Source organism: Trichechus manatus, unplaced genomic scaffold, assembly GCF_000243295.1.
Source record: "Trichechus manatus latirostris isolate Lorelei unplaced genomic scaffold, TriManLat1.0 scaffold00215, whole genome shotgun sequence".
NCBI classification, from domain to species: Eukaryota; Metazoa; Chordata; class Mammalia; order Sirenia; family Trichechidae; genus Trichechus; species Trichechus manatus.
This window is the reverse complement of record NW_004444151.1, coordinates 3,163,812-3,183,603: the sequence shown is the minus strand read 5'-3', so window position 1 is coordinate 3,183,603 and position 19,792 is coordinate 3,163,812. Positions and strand designations below refer to the sequence as shown.

The 19,792-nt window shown below is 42.1% G+C and overlaps 1 long non-coding RNA gene across 1 annotated transcript; it reads right to left on the bottom strand.

Annotated features, from left to right (window-relative positions):
- Positions 1 to 13,857: 13,857 nt before the first annotated feature.
- LOC111822823 (uncharacterized) lies at positions 13,858 to 16,619 on the bottom strand. The gene is made up of 3 exons (XR_002825932.1): positions 16,577 to 16,619; positions 15,036 to 15,112; positions 13,858 to 14,665 (listed from the first exon to the last, which is right to left on the bottom strand). It is a non-coding gene; the product is annotated as an uncharacterized LOC111822823 (long non-coding RNA).
- Between the last annotated feature and the right edge of the window lie 3,173 nt (positions 16,620 to 19,792).

Genomic DNA, 19,792 nt, shown 5'->3' with positions numbered 1-19,792 from the left:
AAGAACCAAAAAGAACCCCAAATCCACTGCTGCCGAGCCGATTTCGACTCCTAGCGACCCTATAGGGCAGAGTAGAACTGTGCCATAGGGTTTCCAAGGACCGGCTGGTGGATTCAAACTGCTGACCTTTTGGTTAGCAGCCAAGCTCTTAACCACCATGCTACCAGATAAGACCACCTTAACTTGCTGCCGTGTCCCCTTGGAAAGATAAGCAGAACATATTTCTACAAGTGCCTTTTCCTCTTGCTGGAATTACTAAGTATTCTTTATTACCTCCTAATGATACGTCCCACATCTCAGCTAATCTCCTCACCTGAGCAGATACTATTTTCAAAATGCATCATTAAGACACAAAATGCACCTTCCACAGGCAATAGTGTCTGTGCTTAATCCACTTAGCAGGAGAATTCGGAGAAGGTGGGAATGTTTAGGAAAACACATTTCAGAACAGTCTGAGGAGGGAGGTTGGTCAACAGGTCAACTAAGTATGCAGATCGTTTTTCTTCAGGGACTTCTTGTTTGGGTCAAGGTAAGCTCTGCTGTCTGAAACGCCCCGTTAATTAAAGCCTGGGGACAGGAGTCTCCCTGGTGAGTGCAACTACCGGCTTTGTGAGCTGTGGTTTGGCTTCAGTTATGCAGCCTCTTGGCTTCACCTAGCTGCTCGTCTGCAGGAAGCTTCACCACAGATCTTCAGACCTGCTGGGAGCTGGGCCAGCCCAGGTGAACCCTGAAGAGAGCTGCAGATTTCCACTGGCAGGAAATCAATATTAGGAATGCATTTTCCATAGCAGAGGAGTCTGATAAGAAAATAAGCCAGGGTTGGAGCACCATCGCCTGGAACGCAGTGTTTCTTAGCAGTTAAACGTTAACCCTTCTGATAAATAAAATGTGGTACATACATACAATAGAATATTATTCAGCCATAAAGAGAAATGATGTCCTGATCATGCTAGAACATGGAGGAACCTTGAAAACATTATGCTGATTGAAATAAGTCAGTCACAAAAGGACAACGATTATATGATCTCATTTATATAAAATACCTAGAATAGGCAAATGCATAGAGAACAAAGTTTATTAGTGGTTGCCAGGGGTGGGAAGGAGCCCTGGTGGCACAATGATTAAGAGCTAAGCTGCTAACGGAAAGTTAGGCAATTCGACTCCACCCAGCGGCTCTGCGGGAGAAAAGAACTGGCAATCTGCTTCCGTAAAGATTACAGCCTAGGAAACCCTATGGGGCAGTTCTACTCTGTCATATTAGGGTTGCTATGAGTTGGAATTGACTCAACAGCAAATAACAACAATAACAAAGGGTGGGAGGGAGGGGCCGGGGGAGTCACTGTTTAGGAAGCATTGTGTTTCTGTTTATCGTGATGGAAATCTGGCAACAGATATTGGTAATGGTTGTACAACATGATTAATGTAGTTGATGTCACTAAACTCTACACATGAAAAATGTTAAACTGGCAAATGTTGTGTTACATATATTTTTACAACACAAGAGGGGGGGAGGTTAACGCTTATGCAGCTCATATAGAGACTCTCTTGGCAGTCCCAAGATCTTCCTTTTTATTTGCTACGAAGAATCAAGCAAGTCACTTCATTCTCAGTTTCTCCTCAGATATTCTCAAGGCCTTAGTGTAATACCACACGGGCCATGAAGCCTTCTCCGAGCCATCTTGCCTTCTTTTCTCCCTGAACACCTATCTACCTATCCCAAACGTTCTGATAAACTAAACATCCAGACTCGTACTGTTAACTTCACCACTGTGTGTATTCAGCCTTGTCTCTCCTGCCTACTTGGGTTGCAAGTTCCTTGAGACAGAAACACTGACTTACTTATTCATCCTTTATTTCTCCTATCAGCAAACAATCAGAGTACGGGTGGCCCAGAATGTGTCAACAGATAAAGTGACATAAGACTATCCTTTGCCCCTCTCTACTTCTAAAGGTAAGAATCAGTGAGATTTCAGATAATGAAAATGCTGGGCATTTTTCAAAAGGAAACAGAATTTCAGCTGAGTGCTGTTTATCTGAGTGTGGTTCATCCACTTGGCAGGCATCCATAACAACATTTAAATTGCTAACTGGTTTTCCAATCACCAGCTCACTTTTGAGCTCTCTCTTCCTACCATTGGTATTTTTGTGCTCAAGAATGGGCTAGACAAAGATGCAGGAAATGGAGAGGCCGGGCGGAAAGAAATCATATAAAATAACACTGGAGCAGAAGTTAGGAGACTTAAGCTTTTTATTCCTGTTGCAAAGAGAGAGGCTGGGACAGACTGTCCTAGCTCCGTGAACAAGCCAAACACTTGACATTGCCAGTGCTATTGGGCCCTTCTGTGTCTGGCAAAATCTGCTTTTCTCTCAAATTCAGGCTCTGATATAACTTCCTCAGTGAAGCAGCTTCGAGCAGAAGTAATCACATTGGTTGTACCCCTTTAGTGTTATGTTATAACTGTCTGTACACGTGTCTTCCTTTACCTGAAATTGTGAAATTCATTAAGCTGCACACGGATGTTACTCATACTCTAGACATTTTTTGTTTGTTTAAATTTTAGTTTGTTTTACTTGATTGTGAGAATAATCAATGCACAGAGAATTTACAGTGACCTATTTAACCCCTGGCGTCCCTGGGTGGCACACATGGTTAAGCGCTCACTACTAGCCAAAAGGTTGGCAGTTCAAACCTACCCAGAAACATCTAGGAAGACAGGCCTGGCAATCTGTGTCCAAAAGTCACAGACTTGAAAACTCTGTGGAGCAGTTCTACTCTACCCACATGGGGTCGACCAGGCAACTAACAACGGCAACTGCAGGCGCTGAACCAAGTCAGCACTAATGCATGGGCAGATCTCACTGCTTCTGACTTCTCTGACCCCAGAGCCCAGCTGACTGTGTCTCAGTAAAAGAAAGCCAATCAAACACGAATGGAAAAGGAAGAGCTAGGCAAGAAGCAGGTGTCCGCCTCTGAGCTGATGTGCGGCTAGTAATCTTGGCCATTGTAACGTCCTAGGAGCATGATCCAGAGCCACCTCTTCCAGGACATTCCATGAGGGCTCTCCTAAGGGACTGTTCTCCGTGTCCCAGTGTGGCCTTTCTACAGTTCGAAGTACTGACTTATAATTAGTAGCTTATCCGGTTAAAATATCATTATAGTTATTCCATAAAGGAACTTCCTTTGAAAAGTTAATCTACTCAACTCAGCTCAATATTGTGAACTATTACACAGCTACTGCTTTCATCTCTATTATATCACAACCACCCATCTGCCTAGCCTGCAAGAGTAGCCTGAGGGTAGTGATTATCACTCAGAATTACTTCTGCTCCAAGATCGCAGATTTGAAATACCTCTTCCCAGCACCCAACAACAACAAATCACAACACAAGGTCCCTGGGCGGTTTGTGCTTCACTACTTCACTATTAACCCTACTTCACTACTACCCTAAAGGTTGGCGGTTTGAACCCAGCCAGCAGAGCCACAGGAGAAAGGCCTGGCAATGTGCGTCTGTAAAGATTACAGCCAAGAAAACCCTAAGGAGCAGTTCTAGTCTCTAACACATGGGATCACCATGAGTAGGAATCAACTCCACAGCAATGGGCAGCACAACACTCCCGACTTCACCTAGCTATATCCTCATACCTGCTGAACACTCTTCGGGCTCCTCATAACCTTCAGTCCCCCGTTCCCCCCCGCCCACCCTTCTTCCCTCTTAGCCCACTAGCCTCATTTTGTCTCCCCTGCCAACCCAACAAAAGCCAATCTAGTGCCAGCCATTTCATCTCTACCCGGCTGACACTCCTCACAAGCCCTCCTGACTCCCTCGCTTGCTGGGCCTGCCTGCCTAGTCCAACCTTGAGTCAAACCTAATTTCACTTTTTCCTCTTCAAGTACCTTACTATATCTGTCTGGATGTCCTCATCAGCACCTTAAACAGTGTGTACTTAAAACCAAACTTTTTCTAATGTACCTAGTTTTGTTGTTGGTGTGCCCAATCTCCTGGTCATCAAGCCTTGAAATCAGCATGAAATTTGTCTCTTTTCCCTCCTCCTTTCTTCAAATTCCAGTCATCAAATTCTTCTCAATTTTTTTTAATTGCCACCAAAAGCAAAAAACCCGTTGTTGTCAATTCTGACTCACAGAGACCCTATAGGACAGAGCAGAACTATAAATCTTTACTGAAGTGGATTGCCACATCAGAGCAACTGGTGGGTTCGAACCACTGACCTTTTGGTTAGTGCTTAACCACTGTGCCACCAGGGCACCTTTTTAAAATTGCAGCATATCCCAAACCTGTTCCTGCTTCCATTTGCCCTGCAGGCCCATATCTTATCCCAGCTACACTACATTGATAATCTCTTACCTGACTTTGGATCCTCCAGTCTCTGGCCCCAGTTCCATCTTACCTGATTTGTTGAAAGCTCATCACTATGGCATGCCCCAAATCTGTTGGTGGTCCTCTCCTCTGTGCCAACTAAAGCTCCAATCCCTGAGCCTGGCATTCAAAGCCTTCCATGACCAGGCCCTAATCTGTGTCTTCAAACATCACCCATTACTTGATTTCATGTATAACAAAACAGAGTTAAATAGAACATGTCAGTGCATCCCACACATTAAGGCTAAGTACTGTTAGGAAATTCCTGGTTCCTACAGTAAAATATATTTCTTACCAAGAGTCACGTTAAAGTTTGAAAAGCACTGAGCTACACCATTTGCTATTCCTAAACATGCACTGTGACTTTCTCCTCTCATTTTTAAATGACAAACTATTTCAAGCATACAGAAAAGCACAGAGGATGGTAAAACAATGGTCAAATCTTAACATGTTGTATTTGCTTCAATTAAAAAATACGTATATGTGTGCATATTTGTGTGTGTCTCTCTATACATGTATGTGTATATATTTGTTTATATATAGGGAGTCCTTGGGTGGCACAAACAGTTAAGTGCTCGACTACTAGCTGAAAGGTCAGCAGTTCAAACACACCCAGAGGCGCCTCGGAAGACAGGCCTGGCAAGCTGCTTCCAAAAGGGCACAGCCTTGAAAACCCTACGGAGCAGTTCTACTGCACACATGGGGTCACCATTAGCCGGAATAGACTCGACGGCAACTAATAACATGTTTATATACATATAAAATAAGCACAACTGAAACCTAGCCTCCTGGGTTTACCCATTCCCTTCCCTCCAACCCCAGCGGCAGCCACTACACACTGAATTTGGTGTTTTTCATTCTCACTAACACTTTCACATGAAAACGTTATGAAATTATAAAATTATATAACTATATACAATATAATAAAAAACAACATGAAATTATGTATCCATAAACAATATATATTGTTTTGGATGTTTTTAAGCTTTATACAAATTTTGTACATAACATTCTTGCAGCCTTCTTTCTTTCATTTAATACACGTTTTAAGATTTTCCTACATCAATTGCTACATGCTTCTCCAGTTGACTCATTTTCTCTGCTGAGTATTTTCCATCGTGTGCCGTCTACAGTTATTTGCTTTTGCAAACAAGGCTGCAGTGTACAGTCTTGTCACGTCTTCTTGGGTATATGCCTAGAGGTGGGTGCCTCTTCAGGTCTTTGCCCTTTACCTGGAATGCCTTCCTCCCCACCTTCACCTCAGAAAACGCCATCCATCCCTCAACACACCTCTCAGATGGCAACTCTTCCATGCCTTTCAATTCACCTGAAGTGTTATCTTCCTCTGCCCGTTCTCCGGCAACGTTCAGTTTGCATCACTCAAATGATGGTGTCACCTACAACCTTGCCTTTAGTTGTTTGGGTACTTTTCCTAAACTTCTACCAGGCTATAAGCGTCTTGTAGGCAAAGACTGCATCACATGGCACTAAATTCCCTCTCTATGCCCCTACTCAGAACCTAGCACAGATGTTCGCCCAGAGTGGACCCTCAATAAATGTCTGCTGAATCCACTGAGCTTTCCTTTGTTTGCTACGATCTAATGACATGTATCTAACGGCTGCCACAGTCCCATGTATTATCGTTTCACCACGGGGTAAGAGAAGCCTGTCTCTATCACCAACATTGTACATTGGAGAAAACTGGCGGTACAGGGGGAATACACCAAGCTCGAAAACCAACCAGGGCTAAATGACCAAAGGCAGCTGTCCATGTGTAGAGATCAAGGGAAATATTCTGCTTCCCTTCTTTATTGTCAAAGCACCTAAGATACTACGTTTATGCCAACCATTTTATAAGAATTTTGTTCAGAACTAAATCTGACATTGGGCAAATAAGAATGTTACCAAAAAGGCGGGGGTGGGGGTGGGGGGTGAGATGCAATTTTTTGTGATTGGTGCTGTGCTTTTTCAGTCAACGAATGCTTACTAACATCAGGGTAGAAAGGACTTAGAGAGGGAATTCGTTCCTCTTTTTCCCACCTCGTCCCCGTGACCTTAACAATTATTCTACAACTTTAGACTGGGGAGAGATTCACAAACAATCCTGTGTTTTGAATGGCTGGTAACGTAGCTTCATAATCCTTGGCCAGGGGCAGAACTGGGGAGGGACAAAGGTGTCTGTCTATCGATGGATGCTCATTTTCCCCTATATATTTGGAAGAGTGAGGTGAGGAAGGAGGAATTACAAAACAGAGAGTCATGCTAATTATACTGCCTTTTTTATTAATGACATTAAATTGAAGTTAAAAAAGTGAGATGTGGAAAATCAGTTCAAGAATCTGATGCTGCAAACCTCTTTTACTTTTTTCACAAGTACAAAGTATTGGTTTAAATGATGGCAAGTTGATACCATCATTTATACCAGTATAAACATGATACGTGTTTATACTAGCCTCATAAATTACGAATAAAACATGTCCAGGTCACAGGATTTTTCTAAGCGGTTCACCATTCCACGCCACACGACCTACCAGAGAGAGAATACCTGAAACAAGTATTTGAGCTGCCTTCCTGAGTTAGGGGTTTACAGAAAGGTCAGCTGAAGCCTTTAAAACCCTACTTTTATAAGGAGCTTACAATTCGTATTAGAAATGAGCAGGACTTCGAACTGGTCTGTTCTAGTTGGAACCCCTGCTGAGAATTTGCATTTCTAACAAGTTCCCAGGCGATGTTAATGCTGCTGGTTAAGGACCAATTCTGAGAACCACTAGTACAGCAGTGGTTCTCAAAATTTACTATAAAGAATCACCTGGTCTTGGGGGACAACTTAGTCAACTGGCATAACATAGTTCACAAAGATAATGCTCTACATCCTAGATTGGTAAGTAGCGTCTAGGGTCTTAAAAGCTTGTGAGCTGCCATCTGAGATACAACTACTGGCCTCTACTCGTATGGAGCAAAAAAGAATGAAGGAAATTAAAGGCTCAAAGAAGAAACTAGTCCCTGGGACTAACAGTTCACACAAATTACAACCTCCTCTAACCTGAGACCAAAAGAACAAGATGGTGCCTGGCTACCACTAATGACCATTCTGACCTGGGACACCATAGAAAGTCCTGGATAGAATGGGAGAGGAATGTAGAACAAAACTCAAATTCCTAAAAAAGGCCCGACCTACTGGACCAATAGAGGCTAGAGGAACCCCCGAGACTACTGCCCTAAGATAACCCTTGAACTTGGACCTGCTACTTCTGTGGGTCACCTTTCAGCCAAACAACAGATTGGCTAATAAAATAAACAATATCACCCATGAGTAACGTGCTCCCTTAAACAATTAACTATATGAGACCAAATGATCAACATTTACTCAAAAGCAAAGATGAGAAGGCAAGGAGGGGAAGGGAAGCTGGATCAATGGAAACACAACAAACAGAATGGAAATAATAAGAAGGCTGACACATTGTAAAAATTGTAACCAATGGCATGGAACAATCTGCATAAAAATTGTTAAAGGGGGAAAAAAGCTCATGTGCAAAATTATCTTCTGTGGCTAAACAAAATTTTATTTTATGCAAATGCCACAGAAACAGTGAGTTAGAAGTAAATTTATGTGTGTGTTTAAATAGACTATTATCTGTTTAAAAAAAAAAGAATCACCTAGGGATCTTATTAAAATGTAGATTCTGATTCAGTATATCTGCGGTAGAAATGCAAATTCTCAGCAAGGGTTTGAACCAGAACTAGCCAGTTCGAAACCCTGGAAATGTGCGTTTTTCTCTCAACTTCTCAGGCTAAACAACAACCTGCAAATTTAGGAATAACTAAAAAATCAAACCCCTGGTTTTTGCTTCTAGGTTAGAGTCTGATTTTAGAAAGGGCCAAGTAAAAGAATTACCATTTCTCTTTGCTGTAATGTAACCTCAAGTCTCATATGACATCTGATTATAATCTGTCCAAGTGACACTTGAGTGCCTGGATTCTTTTTCCAATCAAGTTGAAATTGCCCACATCCACAATTTCTATATCAGCTGCCCACCATGTAAACCTTACAGATATACACCATCTGATCACTGCCTTGACGCTGACTGCCACATACCACCTGTGGACCCTGGAAGATTTAGATACAGGTTATTACAGTGACCGAGAGGCAAACAACTCCTTCCAGTCCTTGCTCAAATCTCACCTTCTCAACGAGGCTTCCTGACCCCCTACTGATTTAACACTGTGCTTGCCCCTCTCTGTAATACACTGCCCTCTCATTCTGTTCTGCTTTCTCTTCATTTTCTATAGTACTTATCACCTTCTGACTTCATTTATTATCTTTATTTATTATGTTATTTGCCTGTCCTCCCCAGTCCCACCACCAGCCCAGAATATAAGCCCTATTTACAGAGGGATCGTTGTCTGTTTTGTTCACTGATGTATCCCCTGCACCTAGAAGAATACCAGGCATACAGAACTGTAAGTGCTCAGTAAATATTCACTGTATGAATGAATGGATGAATGAACAGGAGAAAAAATTACAGAAAATACACTGGTCTGTACTTTCCTTGTTTCTATGTCAAAATCTCAATCTGGCCTTAATTATACACACACACACATATAAAAACAAAAAAATCCAAACCCATTGCCATCGAGTCGATTCTGACTCATAGCAACCCTATAAGACAGAGTAGACTCAAACCATTGGGTTTCCAAGGAGCAACTGGTGGATTTGAACTGTTGACCTTTTGGTTAGCAGCCGAGCTCTTAACCACTGCACCACCAGGGATCCACATATATATATACACGCATATACATTTTTTTAAACACATTACCTTTATCCAAGCAACTTGGAGACTTTAGAAAGTAATTTTCCCCTCAACAAATATTTGCTGAGTTTCTACTATGTGCCATTATTATGCTCATTATTATTTAGATGGAAATTCTGAAGCACACGGAATTTAGTTTTTTGGAAAGCTCACCAGAAATCTATAGGAAAACCAAGGGGAGAATCTGCAGTACACAGAAAACTTAGCTACTGTCTGGAATAAAGTATATCCAACTGCCCACTTAATATCTCTGCTTAACTGTAACAAAGATATCTCAAAATGAAGGCAAGCAAAATATAATCCATCTTCTCCTACTAAACCAGGAACTCACCTTAAAATTTTCCCCCTTCTTCACTCCCTATTCCTCTTTATCCAATTGGCAATAATAATTATCATAACTCACATATATTAAGCATTTACTATATGCTAGGCACTGTTCTGGAGACCCTGGGTGGTGTCAAAGGTTAACACACTCAGATGCTAACTGAAAGGCTGGAGGTTCGAGCCCACGCAGAGGTTCCTCAGAAAAGGCCTGGTGATCTCTTTGGAAATGGGAAAATCAACCATTGAAAACCCTATGATACACAGTTTCACTCTGATGCACATGGGGTTGCCATGAGTCAGAATCAACTGACAGCAACTGTTTTTTTAAGGCACTGTTCTAAGTTCTTTACATGTACTAAGTCATTTATTCCCCAACACTCGGTGAAATGGGTTCCATTGCTTTTTAGCTATTGTACAGATGAGGAAACAGGTTACGTCTCTCGCCCAACGTCACCCAGCCAGGGAAGCCGTGGAGCCAGAATTCAGACTCAGGTAGTTTGGCTCCAGAGTTCACGCCCTGACCTGAACTATGCTATTCAGGAAATGCTTTGTTTCAACATGATTTCTTGAAAATCATTCTAAAACATATTAGTTTGCTTTCCTAAATGTGCAAGTGAATATAATTATGATAATTCAAAATTGTCTGGGTCCTTTATCTCCCTCTGGATATCAATGATCATTACACAGCTTGGCTAATGGAGGTACAAATGGCCAAGATTGGACTGTATCTATGGTAAGTCTAGGACCAATCTGGTAAGTTTCTCTTAAACAAAAGTTCTAATAGGACTTTATTTTCCTTTGCTTTGATGTTTTTTCTTCTGAGAGGAATATGTAAAAGTTTAACTGAAGACTGATTAATCAAGTCTATATTATAGTAGATACACTATTATTAATTTTGACACACATCCACCAGAAACACCATTAAAAAAATCAACAACTTTTCCTTCTTTGAGGTTCTATTGATCTTGGAGGCAAAGTGGGTTGGAAGACAGAGAGCCCAAGTCCTACTCTTACCAAATTAATATATCACATACCTAAAAATCAACCATAATTATTCTAGGCACCCGTAGTACCATCTGAAAACCAAGAAGAATAGTAAAGGCTAACAACTTTATTTCTGAATTAAAGTTAAAAAAAAAAAAACAAAAGCAATTACAAGCCTAAGACAACACGATGGCAGGTCCAGAAAGTGTCACTTGAGTTTTAAGCTTATCCAACGCTTATAACCAACATTACATAAGTTTACCATCATGGTAACATTCAAATAATATGCACTTGGAAGCCAAAAGGGTGCATTTTTAAGTCCCTGAGGCACAAGCCAGAAGCTATTCTGGCCAAGTTCCTGCTATTCTAGCATGTCCCGTAGATCACATGGGCTAGAAGAGACAAGCACTTAATGTTACCAGAAAATCCAGGGTCAGCACTCACAGTTTAGATTCCATTGCCTCAGCACTCCCTGAGACAAAGGATCTGTAGTATCTACTGAAAAGTTGCATTCATTCTCTAACTCACTATTTCAGCCTCACTCGCCACCCATTCCTCCGGAGAATTCAACTGTTTTAGACATTCCTAAATAACAAAAGCAAACAATTAATTTTTGACCTCTTTTTGTATGACATCCAAAAAAGATGGAGAAAGAAAAAAAAATAACAGTAAAACCCGTTGCCGTGGAGTCGATTCCAACTCATAGGAACCCTACAGGATGGAGTAGAACAGCTCCATAGGGTTTCCAAGGAGCGGCTGGTAGATTTGAACTGCCAACCTTTTGGTTAGCAGCTGGGCTCTTAACCACTACGTCACCAGGTCGGTCTCCTAATAATATAAGTCAGAAGCAATTTCAGCTGAAGTTAGTAAGATTTTAAGATAAGCATTACTGGACAAAAGTACATACTTAATGGGGGTTGGGGCAGGGAGGGAACTCTAAATCTTATCTGAGTTTAAAAAATACCTCTGAGGTCTGCCTTGAGCATTATGCTCTTTTAAGAACTATCTGTATGGGATCAGGAGCCCTGCTGGTGCAATGGTTAAGAGCTCGGCTGTTTGAATCCACCAGCCGCTGCTGCTCCTTGGAAACCCTATGGGGTAGTTCTACTCTGTCCTACAGGGTCACTATGAGTCAGAATCGACCTGACAGCAAGGAGTTTGGTTTTTCTGGTTTTATATGGAATCAAAGTGATAATAGCAACTGGAAAGATTACACAGGAACCTTAGGGGCCAGTGAGTTTATGTTAATAGGGGGAGGAACAACTCAAAAAAGGAGGGTGAGAATGTTCGCAGAACTTGAAGAATGTAATCAATGCTGCTGAATTGTATGCGTAGAAACTGTTGAACTGGTGTATGTTTTGCTGTGTATATTCTCAACAACAACAAATAAATAAACTTTAAGAAAAAAATACTTTTGAAATACTTGGCCAATCTAATGCTTTGTCTGACCTCTATGGGATTTTTTCCCTCTCTCTTCCTGCTCTTTTCCCCACTTCACAACCCGTATCAAGCTGAGACTTCTGAAGTGGAAAAGCACCTCTACCTGACCTTGGTGTTAAATCAGAGCATTCCAAAATGAGCCTTGCTTTGACTTCTTCTTGCAGAAGAAAGTACTCTTGATGAAAACCACCACCGAAGAAACCCATGCGTGTATGCGCGCGCGCACACACACACACACATACACACACACTCCCTGATCTTAACCCAGACTGCAGCCTCTCATCCTCTGACAATCTTCCTAAAGACAGCCAGGCCTGGAACGACCCAAGCAGCTTATTAGCTAGTAATGAGCGTGACTACTGACTGGCCTAAGCAGTTCCTACCACCCAATACATTATCTATATTAAAAAAAAAAAAGCCACAGAGTCGACTCTGACTCATGGTGACCCCATGTGTGTCACAGTAGAACTGTACTCCACAGGGTTTTCGATGGCTGATGTTTGGCAGTAGATCACCAAGCCTTTCTCCTGAGGAACCTCTGGGTGGACTCAAACCTCCAACCCTTCGGTTACCAGCTGAGTGCGTTAATCGTTTGCCCCACCCAGAGACTTCATCTATAATATAGTGTTGAAGATATAAGTATCTCTGTTAAGGAAGTCCTGTTGCTTCATAGCATTATCGTAATACCCTCCAAACTTCTTTGAAAGTAAACAGAATTGTTAGCTGAGAGAATGAGATAGTTATAACCAGGCATCAAGTTTCTTGTTTTCGCAAGTCATTACACTAACCCACCAAACCAAAGCCACTGTCGTTGAGTCGATTCTGACTCATAGCAACCCTGCAGGACAGAGTAGAACTGCCCCATACGGTTTCCAAGGCTGTAAATCTTTACAGAAACTGACTGCCACATCTTTCTCCCACGGAGCGGTTGGTGGGTTCAAATCACCAACTTTTGGTTAGCAGTTGAGAGCTTTAACCACTGCACCACCAAGGCTCCTCATTACACTACATTAAATCTAAGTTCAGCTTAATGCAGCTGCTACACCAGATCAGGAACCCCTGAAGGACAGACTCCATATGATTTCCTTTGTATTCCTCTTTAGCATTAAGCATTCCCTTCTCTATAAAAAGATTAACTTTCTCTCATCCTACCAACTGACAGGAAAAATGAAATTCCACTTTTCAGTTCTGTTCCACTTCTGTTCTGACACCAGCTGCATACACAGCACTTTTTCCTCTGGCCCTAACCACCTGGAGCTAGGTCAGACCACACAAGTTATAGGACACAGCTGCCAAGCTGGCCCAACACTGCAGACACCACTGCAAGCTTGGGAGTCCCCACAACACCCTCACTTCTGACCTGCTGGCTATAAATTGGGATTTTCCCACTACCCCTTTAGGATGCCAGCCATAAGCTAAGGGGTGCCCAGCACCCCTCACTTCTGACCTGCTGGCTCCCAGTATGCCCTCAGGTTCAACAATTTGCTAGAATGACTCATAGAACTCATAGAAAGTGCTATACTTACAGCTTTATAAAGGATACAATCAAGATCAGCACAAAGAAGAGATTCATAGGATGAGGTCTAGAAAAGTTCCCAACGTGAAGCTTTCATGTCCCCCCCGCAAAAAAGGAACGCACTACCCTCTGACGTGTATCACTGTCTTTCACCAGCCAGGAAGCCCATGGAGCTTCCACACCCAGAGCTTTTATTGGGGGTCCCATTACGTAACACAAACTCCAGCCCCTCTCCGGAGGCCAGCTGCTATCACGAGGTGGCCACAGGTGATGGCGAGATTGATATGACTTGGTGGGTCTTTCTGGACTGGCCAGTCCCACCCAAGAGCCACCAACTCATTAGCATAACTTGTTAGGTTACGTATGGTCTGGAGCCCTCATTGAAGACATTTATGATCAGTGGGAAAATTCCAAGGTTTCAGAATTTATCTCTTAGGAATCAAGAACAAAGACCAAATTCTTTGAGTAAAGTTAACGTAAAGCCCATACCAACCAATTTACGAACCCACTGAGTCACAATCTCCAAATCCTCCCCTAACCATCAGCCTTTAAAGTATTTTCCCCTTGTTATCTGCTTTCCAGAGTTTAGCATCTTTGGATGGTAACACTTACCCTCCCTAGCTGTTATCAGTCTAATGTGGCTGCTGGCAAGGTGGTTCACAGAATTTTAGTGTGGGAAGGGCTTTAGAGACCACTTATTTTGGAGGGGGCAAATAGATTTAAATCTTCATGCTGATCTCTACCGCTTGATAATGACTTCCTGGAGTAATGCATTGAGAGGCACTCCAGGTTTCCGTGGTGTTCCCAGAGAAGGGGGGAAAGGTGCTGTGATCAATTTAGAATGTCTGACACAGGCTCCTGAGAGACACATCATGAGGGTGCCGTGGCACAGAGCCAGATATTTGCCATCCCCGAGCTGATGCTCCTATAGTTAAGTGACTTGCAGTCCACTGCTTTTCCCACTGGACTTTTAAAAAAGCAGGGGTTGTATCAATAATGAAAAACTATTTCAAAATATTTGTAACAACAAATGTTCAAAGAAAACACACGCTCCCTAAAAAGGATACTGAAGTACTCGCTGGCATGTCGCAGAGAGGGGCAAAGGTGTAATTTCTAGGTAATTCTTCAACAAATACCACTTTTTAGTGCTCCACAGGTGTGCAGGTTAAGGAGCTGGGTAGTTCTCCAGCCGTATATGGCTTCGGTGATGGCACTGGGCCGGTAAAGGCAAAGGGAAAAGAAACTGAAGTATGAGAATCAAGCTAATGCCAGTAAACCCAACAATAAAGGAAATTACTAAGCAGAAAAACCAATGGGATGCTTTTTTTTTTTGGATAGGAAAAATGGAGAATCGATTTCTTGAACTAGCAAAACTCTCTTGATGAATTAATCAACAGTATTTACTTGCTTTCTGCTCTGTTCTTAACACTGGGATGGACCAAGCAGGATGCCTGCAAGGCAAAAGACATGGCTCCTTTCGTAGCCAGCTTATATAATCTCTCTCCCTCTCCTGTGAGGTGGTCCTGGATGCCAGAGGCCAGGTCAGCTCTCTGGAGAGGCAGAGTTGACCTCCCAACACTTACTCTGTGTTGTCAGCCAACTGGCTCCCAGGTGAGGAGAACGTTCTGTCAGTAAAAGCAGTACACAGCAGGCAAGAGACCTTAAGAAAAGGCAAGGGAGAGGAGGCAGCCATGTGATTCTCGAGACAAATAAACACAATTAGCTGTGCTAGAAACAAACTCAAAAGACTCAGTGGGAAGACGCAGATGCCTTCTGCCAAAAGAGAAAACCAAAGGAAAATTCACTTTAAAAGAAATCTTTTCATTCCCTTGGCAGCCACATCTTAACGACAGCCATACTTTCCGTCCTTTTCACTGCTGATTTCTCCAACATTACAAACACAATCACAATAATGTGACTGCTTTATCAGTTTTGTTGCCCAAATAGAATCGATTAATATTTCAGGTTGGTCCTTTTATTCCTGGAGATAACAATTCCAGGCCTTTCACAACCACTCCATTCTTGTGTACCGAAATAGAGCCAATTTGCGGCAATGGACAGGGTGGTTGAAATCCATAGTCATGTCCCCGGGAGTTTTCTATTCTTCTCTCAGAGTCCAATTCTGCAGTGCGGGATTAGCTATAGCAAAGGGGTCTAGGGACAACCATATAGTATGGTAGTTAACAGGATGGGCTTTGGAGTTAGGCACTTGGGTTTGAACCCCGACGCTGCCACCTACAAGCTGGTTGACCATGGGCAAGTAATTTAACCTCCTTGTGTCTCATTGTCTTCATCTGTAAAATAGGGATAAAAATAATGCTTGACTAATAGGATTGTTAAGGAGCCCTAGTGGTGCAATGGTTAAGTGCTCAGCTGCAAATCGAAAGGTTGGCGGGTAGAACCCAATCAGAGGTTCCATGGGAGAAAGACCTGGTGACCTGCTTCCGTAAAGATTATAGTCTAAAAAACCCTATGGGGGCAGTTCTACTATGTCATGGGGTCACTATGAGTTGAAATCAACTCAATGGCACCTAACAACAACAACAATAGCGTTGTTTGGAAGTTTAAGGAATATAGTAAGAGTCCTCATCTTTTAGAAATACATTCTGAAATATTTATACATAATGATATGATGTCTGATTTTGCTTCAGAATAATCTGGGGTGAGGTATATATGTAGATTGACCAAGAGCTGAATTTCCCCCATATATTTTAGTCAGATATACACCATCACAAATCAGAGTTTCAATCAGTTTTAGATCAGCTAGCAGGTGGCTCCAAAAAGAGCTGATACCTCTCTAGGCAAAGGCAAAGCACTTGCAAGTTTTAACGGCCTGTACAGCTGTTTGACACACAAATGGCTTTTGTTGTTGTTGTTAGGTGCCATCAAGTTGGTTCTGACTTATAGCGACCCTGTGTGCAACAGAACGAAACACTGTCCAGTCCTGTGCCATCCTCACGATTGTTGCTATGTTTGAGCCCACTGTTGCAGCCACTGTGTCAATCCATCTTGTTGAGGGTCTTCTTCTTTTTTGCTGACCCTCTACTTTACCAAGCATGATGTCCTTCTCCAGGGACTGGTCCCTCCTGGTAACATGTCCAAAGTACATGAGACGAAGTCTCACCATCCTCGCTTCCAAGGAGCATTCTGGCTGTACTTTTCCCAAGACAGATTTGTTTGTTCTTCTGGCAGTCCATGGTATATTCAGTATTCTTCGCCAACACCATAATTCAAAGGCATCAATTTTTCTTCAGTCTTCCTTACTCATTGTCCAGCTTCCAATGGCGTTTGTAGGCATAGGAAATATTGAAATAAATGCTAATGAACCCCTCACTACAGTCTATGCCTCCAATTGGTTCAGGGAACCACTTATATAAATTCAGAGTTAGCCCTAGAAACTCCCAACTTCTAGAATTCTTTAGATAGGGTGCCGAGCTGGACTGACAGAAAGCCCCACCCTGGACCAATTCCAGCCTAGATATACACTCCAAGACAGCCTATAATTAAACCCGCATTGCTGAATTTCATTCCAAGTCCTCTCAAAAACAAGGAATCTGCTGTCATCTCAGCTCTAATACTAACTGTAATGACCTTGGGCCCATCACTTCATCTGTTTTCTCGTTTATAAACTGGGATAATATCTCCCTCTTGGTATTTGCAGGGTATCTGCAGGGATTTGTTGTTGCAAGGATTAGAGATAATGCAAGTAAAGTGTCTTGCACAATGCCTGTCACATAGCAATTGCTCAATAAACACTGCTATTTTATGTCTCCGTAGGCCGTTAGGGACGCATGGCTGTATTATTACTACTTTCTTTGCGTTTGGCTAAGTGTTTCTCTGGGTTGTGAGATATATCATAGCTTAGCACATAATTGAAACAGCTTCGTATTTACTTTCTCTTTCATGTGATAACAGTTTGATGCATCTGCACTCAACCTTCTCCACAGAGTCAATGTACAGGTAACTGTCACTTCATTAGCAACTACACGTCTCTCCTATGTGATTCACACTTCTTCAGTACATGTCTTAACAATATCTTTTCAATTAAAAAAAATTAAAAAAATAAAAAGCAAGACTCGAAAGATTAGATACGAAACTTAGGAGACAGGAGTCTATGTTACTGGGGGAGGAACAACTCAGAAAAGGAGGGTGAGAATGGTTGCACAACTCGAAGAATGTAACCAATGTCATGGAAGTGTACATGTAGAAACTGAATTGATGTATCTTCTGCTATGTATATTCTCAACAAAATTCAAATAAATTATATATACGCATACAAATACACATATATACGAGTGTGTGTGTATATATAATGTAAAAAGCAAGAAGGAAAAATGTGGTGCAATTCAAGTGTAGCAAGACCGTTCTTACTACCATTGTGAAATACTTGCTAAATGACCACTGAGTATATGGCTGAGAGGATCCATGGGTAAGATAAGCATGGAAAATAAAGGTGAAACTCCATTAGCAAAAACTTTAGTGGTGTGAGATTTACATTAATTTGACCCACAGAATTTGGTCTTTGTCCTTATTTCCTGGGAAAAAATGTTGGAATTTCCCGTGATCTAAGTGTCTTTTGGTGAGGGCTCCAGACCACGCCTGAGGTATGGTGATGAGCTGACTCAGGTAGGGGCTGGCCAGACCAGAAAGTGCACCTGGCGGTATCAGTTGACCTCAGGGGAGATGGGCTAATTCAACCAATCACGATTACGTGATGATGCCCCAATAAAGGTTCTGGACACAGAAGCTCCATGTGCTTCCTGCTTGGTGATAGACATCTATGCACACAGGAGGGTAGGATGTCCCTTTTGGGGATGGAAGCTCTGAACTGGGAACCCTCCTAGACCTTGCCCTAGGTGTCTCTTCATTTGTATCCTTGTAATCATTAAGTATAGCACTTTCATGAGTTCTTTGAGTCATACTAGTGAATAACTGAACCCGAGGGAGTACTGGGAGCCTGCAGGTCAGAAGTGGGGGGTCCTGGGGACCCCTGAGCTTATGGATGGTATCCTGAAGGAGTAATGGGAAAACCCCGTACTTGTAGCCAGCAGGTCAGAAGTGAGGGTGTCGTGTGGACTCTCAAGCCTGTGGCTGGCATCTGAGGTCTTGGTAGAGCTGGCAGTCTGAAGACTGCGTCCTTTAGCTTGTGAAGTCTGTCCTAGCTTTGGGTGGTCAGGGTCAGTGGAAGAAGTGCTACATGTACAGCTGGTGTCAGAACAGAAGTAGCAGAGAAGTGAAAAGTGGAATTCGATTCTTCCACTCAGTTGGTGTGAGAAGTGGGATTTGATTATTTTTTCCCAGGCAACTGGTAATCCAGGTTTATCTATGAAGTAAAGGGCTAATCTAAAATTTTTATCTTATCCTTAACCTTAGCTAAGACAGGCACTTTCTTTCCCCTTCTCCTTATTTATTTTTCTTTATAGCATTTATCACTGCCTATATATTTATTTCCTGATTTACTCGTTTATCATCTGCCTTCCCCCAAGAGAATGTATGTTATACGAGGGCAGGACTCTTGTTCATCTCTGTATTTCCAGCACTTAGAACTGAGTTAAGCACATAGTTAAGTTCTTGAAAAATATTTTTTAGTGAATGAATTTCCTTTTCCTTTCTCTAAGGCAACTAGAAGGCAATCTATATCTGAAATCCTGCCCAATGTATTCCTTATGCAACTGACTACTGTGCCCGAGTGCAAGACAGACTACAAACAAACGTGAAGTGGCACCACGTGATATGAAGAAAAATGAAGCAGGATTGAGTGGATTTCCTTAGGACCTTACACACACATATGCCGTTCTAATTTTTGCCTCTGTGCAGTTGCTTAAGCTATTTCTCCCATCAGAACTGCCTACCTATCTGTTCTTCTTCCTTTAAGATCTCACTCAGGTTGTTTCTCCTAAATTATTACACTCTCACCACAAGAGTTCATATCAATTTCTCCCTTTTCTAAACTGAATGGCACTGCACCTATTACCAGTGTCTCACAGCTCAGCACATAACTACTATAAATAGTCTAAGTTTTCTGTTTCATGTAAAAAAAAAAATGATGCTCCAAATATACTATAGGCTCCTTAAACACAAACACCACTGTTTATGCTTCTCTGGTATCCCTCCAAGTGTTCACCACAGTGTTAGGCACTTATTAAGTGGTCAAAAAAAGTCCCCATAGATGAACTGACAGACTTCTTGTTGTCAATCACATCTCTCGCTGCTATGGTGGAGTCATAGTCTGCCAACAGTGATTCAGTTTACAAACCAAGAATATCTATTTCCTTTTTCTCCCTCTTCTTCAAGTGCTCCTCTGTGATAGTGACTCTCCAGATGCAAAGATCTAAAATAC